Below are 9,379 nucleotides of genomic sequence, written 5' to 3'. Positions count from 1 at the left end.
GAAGACTTAGCAGAATACCGCACACGCATGTATGCCCATACTCACACCGGTGAGCCAGACACACACGGGAATACAGACACCTATGCACAACAGTAGAGTATAGGACCCCAGTCCCAGGAAAGGCCAGAGGTGAAATCCAGATGGGGAGAGGGCAGCTCTACTCATGCCTCTGTGGGACAGCCTGGCCATGGTGGGTTTTCTGCCTCCCCGTCTGTACCCCAGATGCTCACAAGGGGCAGAGATATTCTGACTTCTTTCTTTCTCTTCTTATGGAACCCCAAGTTTCCATCTTTATTCTGCATTTTCTTTTCTGGAAGATGCCTTTCGCAGAAAGCCCACCGGGTGGTGTGGGTTACTTTCTGCCTTAGTTAGGGTTTGCTTATTGCTGTGATGAAACACCGTGGTCAAGAGCTACTTGGGGAGGAAAGGGTTTATTTTGCTCACAGTTCCACATCACAGTTCATCATCAAAAGCAGTAAGGGCAGGATCTGGAGGCAGGAGCTGATGCAGAGGCCGTGGAGGGATACTGCCTACTGGCTTGCTCCCCATGGCTTGCTCAGCCTGCTTTCTTATAAAACCCAGGACCACAATGAGCTGGGCCGTCCATTATCAATCACTAATTAACAAAATACCTTATAGACATGTTTGCAGCCAGATCTTATGGAGGCATTTTTTTCCAATGTGGCTCCCTCTTCTCAGATGATTCTAACTTGTCAAGTTGATATAAAACACACCCTTTCCATAGACATGACTCCAAGTATTTGTGTCCAGCTCAGACTATGCCCTGAGCCCACGATGAGCCCATCTATGTTTGGCTTGCTCTTTGACTCCTCACATCTTCTGTGCCCAGAACTAGAGTCCAGTCGATCCCAAACCTATCCTCTGAGCTGGAACTTTCTACATATCCAAACATCTCACCCCCTGAATCCCTCCATGAAATTCCAGTGCAATTCCAGTAGTGGACATCAGGGGGTGCTATGAGCCTTTGCAAGAAGTCACAGAAGGCCAGTATGGCAGGGGATGAACTTCTTTCACAGAGAGCCTGGGCTGTCTGTCTGCAGCCACGCAGCTTCCCAAATCAGTTCATTCCCTTCAAATCTCCAACAACTGCCTGAACCTTCGTTACTAATCTAAATTCACAGGATCCAACATTGAGTAAAGGTTTCTTTGACTGACTTTTGGAGATTTCAGACCAAGACTGGTGTGCAGTCTTGCTTTGGGTCTCTGGTGGGATGCCAAAGACCCATGGTGGGAAATGCATGGCAGGGTGAATGGCTTTTTCATCCCTAGAAAGCAAAAGAGAAAGACGTGGAATTCCTCGTTGCTCCAATAGCCCAAGGGTTGCCCACTGACTTCCGTCCCAATCGACAACATCACTTCCCAATGGCCTCCTTCGGGCTAAGGTTGGTTTTTGAACCCGTGTGTCTTGGGATAATTCGGTTGCTATTCCAACTGAGTTTGAGGTGGCCCAATTGCAAGACTTGTGAGATCCGCAGTACCCCATAAGCCAGGCATGGTGTAGCATAACTGTCAGCCCTGCACTTGGGACGTGCAGGCAGGAGGACAAGAATCCAAGGTCATTCCCAGTGACAAAGTGAGTTTGTTGCCAGCCTGGGATGGGTGAAACTCAGAAGAGCAAATGAGGGCTGGGGAGATGGCTCAGTGTTTACAGCACTTGCCTGGCACGGGTGAGGATGGAGCTGGGCTCCCTAGAACCCACAGAAAGGCTGGGTGTCTGTGGCACCTGTCCGGGATTTCAGTCTCAGAAGTCAGAGATGGGATCTCCCGAACGAGACGGCTAGTGAGACTAGCTGGAGGATAATTCTGGGCATCGGCTGTAGGCCTCCATGTGCGTGGATGGCCACATGCATGAAAAAAAAATATACATGTCGGGGCTGGAGAGATGGCTCAGTGGTTAAGAGCACTGGCTGCTCTTCCAGAGGTCCTGAGTTCAATTCCCAGCAACCACATGGTGGCTCACAACCATCTGTAATGGGATCCAATGTCCTCTTCTGGTGTGTACTCACATAATAAAATAAATAAATCTTTAAAAAAAAAAAGAACAACAAAAATATATACATATATGAACACACATGAAAATGGAAACAAATTAAAAACAAAGCCCCATAAATCTGTGTCTTGGGGGACAACCAATTCCTGAGGTGCAGCTCTGTACAAAACACCTCATTTGGTGTTAGAGCCCCCCCTTCCACCCCAGATATGCTCCTGGTTCCCACACTGAGCGTGTAACCGTGAGCAAAGCCAGGTGGCCTCTGCTGATTAATGGTCAGCTGTCATCTTGACACAGCCCAGCCTCAATCCAAGGGAATCTCATTTTGGGAGGAGGGATTGCCTGGATCAGATTGGCCTCTGGGCATAACCACATGGGACTGTCATAATTGTCAATCAATATGGGAAGACCCAGCCCACTGTGGGAGGTTCCCCCCCCACCCCAGCCCTCTCAACCCCAAGGTTAGACCTGGGCTAAGAAAAATCGAGGGCCTTGAGTTTGAGAACGAGCCAGCAAGCAACCGTTCTCCTGACTGTGTGGTGGCAGATCCTGGCTGTCAACTTGACCACCCCTGGAATGGACTACGCCCCCGAGCTGCTGGGCACTCACGGGAGGGATTTTCTTGACCAGGCTGTCTGAAGCAGGCGAGCCCATCCTTCACTGATATCAAAACCAACTTCTGGATTCCAACGTGCACTGAAGACCAACAGCTCCCCAGGAAGCCTCCAGGCCATTGGTTCTCAACCTATGGGTTGTGACCCCCACTTGGGGGCCCCAATGGCCCTTTCCCAGAGGTCCCATATCAGATATCCTGACTATCAGATATTTACATTTTGATTCACAACAGTAGCAACATTATAGTTATAGAATGGCAACAAAGTAGTTTTATGGTTGGCGGTCTCCACAACGTGAAGAACTGGATGAAAGGGTCGCAGCCTTAGGAAGGGTGAGAAGCACTGGTCCAGGCCTTCAGCCCCAGCCTGACACCGTTGAGATATCTTGCCCCGTGGGCTGAATAACTCCATCAAAGGTTTCTCTGCTTCCCTGGTGTGAGGCAGCCGTTGTTTGACCACCTGGACTACATCCCATATATGAATCCAACATCTTTTTTTTTTTTTTTTTTAAAGTTTTGGTTTTTCAAGACAGGCTTCTCTTGCATAGCCTTGACTGTCCTGGAACTCTCTCTCTGTAGGCCAGGCTGGCTTTGAACTCACAGAGGTCCCCTGCCTCTGCCTCCCAAGCACTGGGGTTCAAGGCCTGGGCCACCACCACCTGGCTAACAAATATTCCTTTAACACACATTCATGCCATCTGTTCTTTCTTTAAGAAGCCCGACTGGTGCAGACTGTAACCTGTAAGACGAGACAAACCCTTTGTACTGGCTGGTTCTGTGTGTCAACTTGACACAGGCTGGAGTTATCACAGAGAAAGGAGCTTCAGTTGAGGAAATGCCTCCATGAGATCCAGCTGTGGGGCATTTTCTCAATTAGTGACCAAGGTGGGGAGGGCGCCTTGTGGGTGGTGCCATCTCTGGGCTGGTAGTCTTGGTTCTATAAGAGAGCAGGCTGAGCAAGCCAGGGGAAGCAAGCCAGTAAGTAGCATCCCTCCATGGCCTCTGCATCGGCTCCTGCTTCCTGACCTGCTTGAGTTCCAGTCCTGACTTCCTTGGTGATGAACAGCAATGTGGAAGTGTAAGCCAAATAAACCCTTTCCTCCCCAACTTGCTTCTTGGTCATGATGTTTGTGCAGGAATAGAAACCCTGACTAAGACACCCTTCTTCCCCAAGTTGTTTTTGGTTAGGCGTTTCTCAGAGCCATGGACAGCAAACTTGAACATCATCCCACACAGATAGTCGTGTGAGCTGGGAACATCACGGGGCTTACGTTTCTTCTCCTTGCCTTACTCAGGGAACATGACCAAAATCTGTCCAGTGCTCAGCTTGAAGGGTGTCACAGAAAAGACCAAATGTCTCCATCGGTCCTGACCAATTGGTCATTGGGATGAGGTTTGGTTGGCTGCCTTAGTCACTGTTCTCTTGCTGTGAAGAAACACCGTGACCATGTCAACTCTTATAAAAGAGAGCATTTCATTGGGGATGGCTTACAGTTTCAGAGGTTTTTGTGGTGGCAGGCAGGCAGGCATGGTGCTGGAGAGACAGCTGAGAGCTTTATATCCTGATCCACAGACAGTAGGCAGGAAGAGAGAGAGAGACAAAGAGAGAGAGAGAGAGGCAGAGAGAGAGAGACATAGAGAAACAGAGGCAGACAGACAGACACTGGGTTTGGCTTAGGCTTTTGAAACCTCAAAGCTCACCCTCAGTGACACACCTCTAACTAGGACACTCCTATTCCAACAAAGCCACACCCCCTAATCCTTCCCAAACAATTCACCAGCTGGGAACCAGGCATTTAAATATATGATCCTATAGGCAAGGGTGTGTGTGTGTGGGGGGGGGGATGTCTGGGAGGGCTTGGGGGTATGGGGAGACATTCTCCTTCAAACCACCACAGTGACCATATGTGGTTTAGGCAGAATGCCACAGAGTCCTGGGCCTGGTGACTTGGCTCTGTCATTCTTGCCTTCTGGGAAACTGAGGCAGGAGGTCCACATCTGTGCTGTGGGGTAAGTTCAAGGTCAGCCTGCATACTTAGCGAGACCCTGTCTCAAGTACAAGGTAACAGAATGGTTTTAGTTCTTCAGTTCCCATGATAAAGCCTAAGATAAAAAAGGAAAAAGAGGTTGGGGATGCAGGTCAAAGGGAGAGGCCCCTCACGGAGGGGTGGGGGCTTGGCTCAGCAGGACAGCCAGTGAGTGAGGCTCTGGGTTCCACAAGGATTTTATTAATGAAGCAGTTCACAGCTTCCCATTCTGTGGGCCACTGCTATTCCCCAAGGTGTACAAAGATAGCAACAAACGGCTAATGATGGGTTTCAGGATGTGGTACCCCACAGATGTTACCTCAGTTTAGTAAATACTTGAGGTAAACAGATTTGGGATTCCCAGCCCCACATAGCGGCTCACAATCATTTGTAACCTCAGTTGGGGGGTGGGGGGGGGCTGAGGCTCTCTCCTGGCCTCTGTAGGCATTGCACACATGGGGTGCACAAACATACACACAGCCAATCACTTATGCGCATAAAATAAAATGAAAGAAAAATTTCAGTTGACTGTGTAGCCCAGGCAAGGCGGCAAATACTTAGTAATATAGGACTTAGAAAAAACCCCATGGAGGTTCCTCTTCACTCCAGTTAGAAGACGAGGTCACTCACAAAGACCCTCAAACTTTTTCTTTGCCTCGGCAATGTTTCACTAACCTGGCTGGGCACAGTGGTACTGAAAGTATGACAAAGTAAAAACAGGGGCGCCATGGTCCTCTACCCCTGTATGACGGTGGGCCGGAGAGCGCTCTTGAATAAAAATCCTCTTGCAGTTTGCAACAAGACCGTTTCTTGTGGGTGATTTTGGGGTGTCGCCTCTCCTGAGTCAGAACGTGGGGGAGTCCTCACGTTGTGGGTCTTTCAGTACAGGTCTGCTCAGGAGACCAAGGCATGAGGATTGTGAGGCCCAAGGGTCCCAGACTCTGTTGCAAAACCAAAAATGAAGAAGGTAAGGTGTATCCTGAGGGAAGTAAACCACCCTGCAGGTCAATTGAAACAAAATGTCCACTACCCAACCTCCCAACTCCTCCCCCCTTCTTGCTTTACGCATGCGCGCCTGCCTGCGGTGCATATGCATGTTTAAATCAAAGTCACTAAGTAACCCTGACTGGTCTGGAACTTGCTGTGTAGACCAGGATAGCTATGAAGTCACAGCACTCCTCCTGCCTCTGCTTCTTAAGAATGGGGAAAATTACAGGCAGGCGCGCGCCACCACATCTGGCCTTTGTAGCCCTTCCTTGGAGCCCCTGGATCTCGGTAACAAACATCCGGGTGGCTGGGGACAAAGCACACTGTCTCTGTTAGCCTTTTCCCTTCCTTCTTTCTATTGGAAACCAAAATCCAAAACCAAAGAAGCAGGGCTGTGGAGACAGCTACTGAGCTGAGTTCCATCCCTAGGACTCACATAGCAGAGGGAGAGACCTTGTTAAATCCAGAGACGGGAGGAGAAAGACCACCCGCCCAGACCATCAGGCCAAATTATTTAAAGCAAGCTTTCTAAAATTCTTGTACATGGGCTGCCTCCCCCGAAGGCTGGGTTCAAGACGTCGGGGTAGGAAGTTTTCAAATAGGGGAGAATTGGCAGGGTTACTGGAACAGAATTTATCGGGAGGTCAAAACAAAGTAACCATAACAAGTCATGGGAAGACGGTAGTCATGGGGGTGGGGGTGGGGGTGGGGTGGCGCTGCGGCAAAGAACCTTTTGAAACGAAGGTATGGTTTCTAGGTGGTTATAAACAACATTTTGAAACAAAGACATGATCGCCATCCCTGGAACAGGCAGTACTTTTGTAGTTAAGGTTACAGGTGGGGCAGGAATCCTAGCTTGACTTTACTGGAAGATGGCTTTTAAATCTAAAGGCTGGTTCTTTAAACCGACTGACTCCCATCTACCGCCTCCCTGACAATAAATGAAGAAGTATATGTAACAAAACAAACCCTGCACCTCCTGTGGGTCTAACCTCTGAGCACCAGGCCAGCCCCACAGTGAGAGGCTGGCCAGGGGGTGACCGCCCCTTTCTTTCCAATGGGGCCTAGGGCTTTGGCGATTATTCTTTTGTAAAAGCATTAAGCCGGATTTGGATTTGTTTCCTGCTGAAGCACTGAGACATCACAGGATGAATCAAGTTTCAGCTAAGCAGGTGGCTTGGGGTGCCTGTTGGCCTTGTCCATGCCCAGGAACTGGGGACACAGGGGTCCCCAAGGTGTTGGGACAAAGGGGTTTCATGTTGCCAGAACTGTTAGGGTCAGGGTCCCGGCCCTGGCAAACCACAACGAGCCAGTCTCTGCCGGTGTCTCAATAAGACAATTAAAGGCACACAAAACAAATGACAACAACAATAACAAACACCAGGGCTTGGTGACACACACCTTTAATCCCAACACCAGAGAGGCAGAGCTGGCCAGGCCAGCCTGATCTACATAGCAGACCTACCGAGGGAGACCCTGTCTTTTAAAACAGGGAAGGTGAGGGAGTGGGGGTGAGGGAAGATTGATTTATTCAAAGTGCTCGTACTAACAAGAGGAACACAGAGGTACGGTGACCTCCTCTCACGCTAACTTCTGAGGAGCTGACCGAGTTTATGTTTAATAGAGGTATGGATAGCTAAGCAGCCACGGCCAAGGTGTGGCCACAGCCATCCCTGCTGTCGTCTCAATTTAAGTTTCTCCTGCAAGGTGGACTGACCGTGTGAAATCTCTTCCCGAGAGACAAGTCCTGCCTGGAACCCAGCCTCAGCTTGTCCTTTCTTGTACCCTAACAGCCGCCCAACCACCTTCTCCCATTCCACGCCTACCCGGGGAGTCCTTTCACATCCTAGATACTTGCCAGGAAAGAGGGATTATCCGATCCAAAGACACTGCCCTTCTCTCTGAGTGAGACATAGGAATAGCATTAAAAGACATTTAATGTTCAGTTGTTGTTATTATTATCATTAATACTACTACTATTGCTATTATTTGTTTTGTCTACCTATATATTTCACCGAAGCAACAGAGCTGGGGATGGCACATCTGAGATTCAACCCTGGATCCCTCGACAACCTCATGGTGGGCGTCCCCACTGTTGCTCCTTACATAAAGCCGCCCTGCCTGAAGCCCACCTGTGCCCGCAGCAGTCAGGTGCAAGCTGCAACAGGAAGAGTGGCTGAGTTGCAGGGTCTTCGGTGACCACCAGGGGGCGTCAAGGCTCCAAAGGAAGAATAGAGGCTCTATGCCTTCTGGACTTTCCAGTGGAAATAGATTCAAGGGCTGGGAAGCTGCTCTGTTGAGAATCAGAGTTAGGATCCACAAGACCCGTGTAAAACTATAGGGGCGAGCTCTCTTTCTAATCTGCCTAGCCATGACTGTAAGCTTCAGCCGCAGGTTCAGTGAGAGATAAATAAAGATAAGGTGGGGCAGGCTGGATAGCTTAACTGGATGAAGGTGCTTGCTGCCAGACAACCTGAGTTCTGGACCTACATGTTATAAGGAGGGAACTGACTCTTGCAGGCTGTCACAAGTGTACCATGACACACATATTCTCTCTCTCTCTCTCTCTCTCTCTCTCTCTCTCTCTCTCTCTCTCTCTCACACACACACACACACACACACGGAGTAAATTAAGATTTATTTATTTATTTTATATATGTGAGCACACCAGAAGAGGGTATCGGATCCCATTACAAATGGTTGTGAGCCACCATGTAGTTGCTGGGAATTGAACTCAGGACCTCTGGAAGAGCAGTCAGTGCTCTTAACCACTGAGCCATCTCTCCAGCCCACACAGAGTAAATTAAAACAAAACTAAAGTATAATAAAAAAAATACCTTAAGACTAAGGTGGAGAGGGACAGAGGAAGTTATACATAGACACTAACCTGCTTGCAGGTCAGTACACCCATCACATGCACACTAATACATATGCTAGCCCACAAGAATTTTGTTTTTTTAAATCCAGGTTCAAGAGCCAGTAAGATGGCTCAGTGGGTAAAGGCATTTGTCACCAAATCTTAGTTCAACCTGTTAGCGTTCTGTCTAAGCTCCTCCCCACAGTTACCTGGCAACAGCCAGGTAGGCCTGACCCACTATAAAAGGGGCTGCTTGCCCCCTCCTCCTTCTCTTGCTCTCTTGCTTCTCTCTTACCCTCTGGGGCTCATTCCCTCCCCTCCCCCCTTCCCCACTCCCTTCCCCCTCTCTCCACATGCTCATGGCCAGCCTCCACTTCTCTACTCTCTTCCTCTCTCTGCCTTTAGTGACTCTATGAGCTGGAGGACCCAGGAAACATTAATGTCACTATTGTTAGTATCAACCCAATCTACAGATCTGAGAACTGAGGCAACTTGTATACAGCAGGTAAGAATGCTTTACCCAGTTCTGAGTTAAAAAAACAAAACAAAAAACCTCAGCAACCAGCATGGCCCAAACAGGTCTTCAACATTCTAGAACCTTCCAAGTTACTTATCGTGGCCTAGGGAGCAATGTTGAAAGTCAGAGGCACAATGAAGCAGAGAACCCCAGGTTTGATTGCCAGTATCTTGGCTAAACATAGCCATGTAGACTTCTCTGGGTCTCAGTTTCCCTTAAGATGAGGCCTAAGATGTAGTTGAGAATTGGGGGGAAAAAGAGGTGGCTCTATGGCTAAGAACACTTGCTGTTCTGCTAGAGGACCCACATCCAGGTCCTCCTCTACTCCAGCTCCAGGCTCTCTAGCGTCCCCCTCTGGCCTCAGTGA

This window comes from Mus musculus, chromosome 5 (genome assembly GCF_000001635.26).
Source record: "Mus musculus strain C57BL/6J chromosome 5, GRCm38.p6 C57BL/6J".
NCBI lineage: Eukaryota > Metazoa > Chordata > Mammalia > Rodentia > Muridae > Mus > Mus musculus.
Note: the sequence above shows the minus strand (reverse complement) of the source record.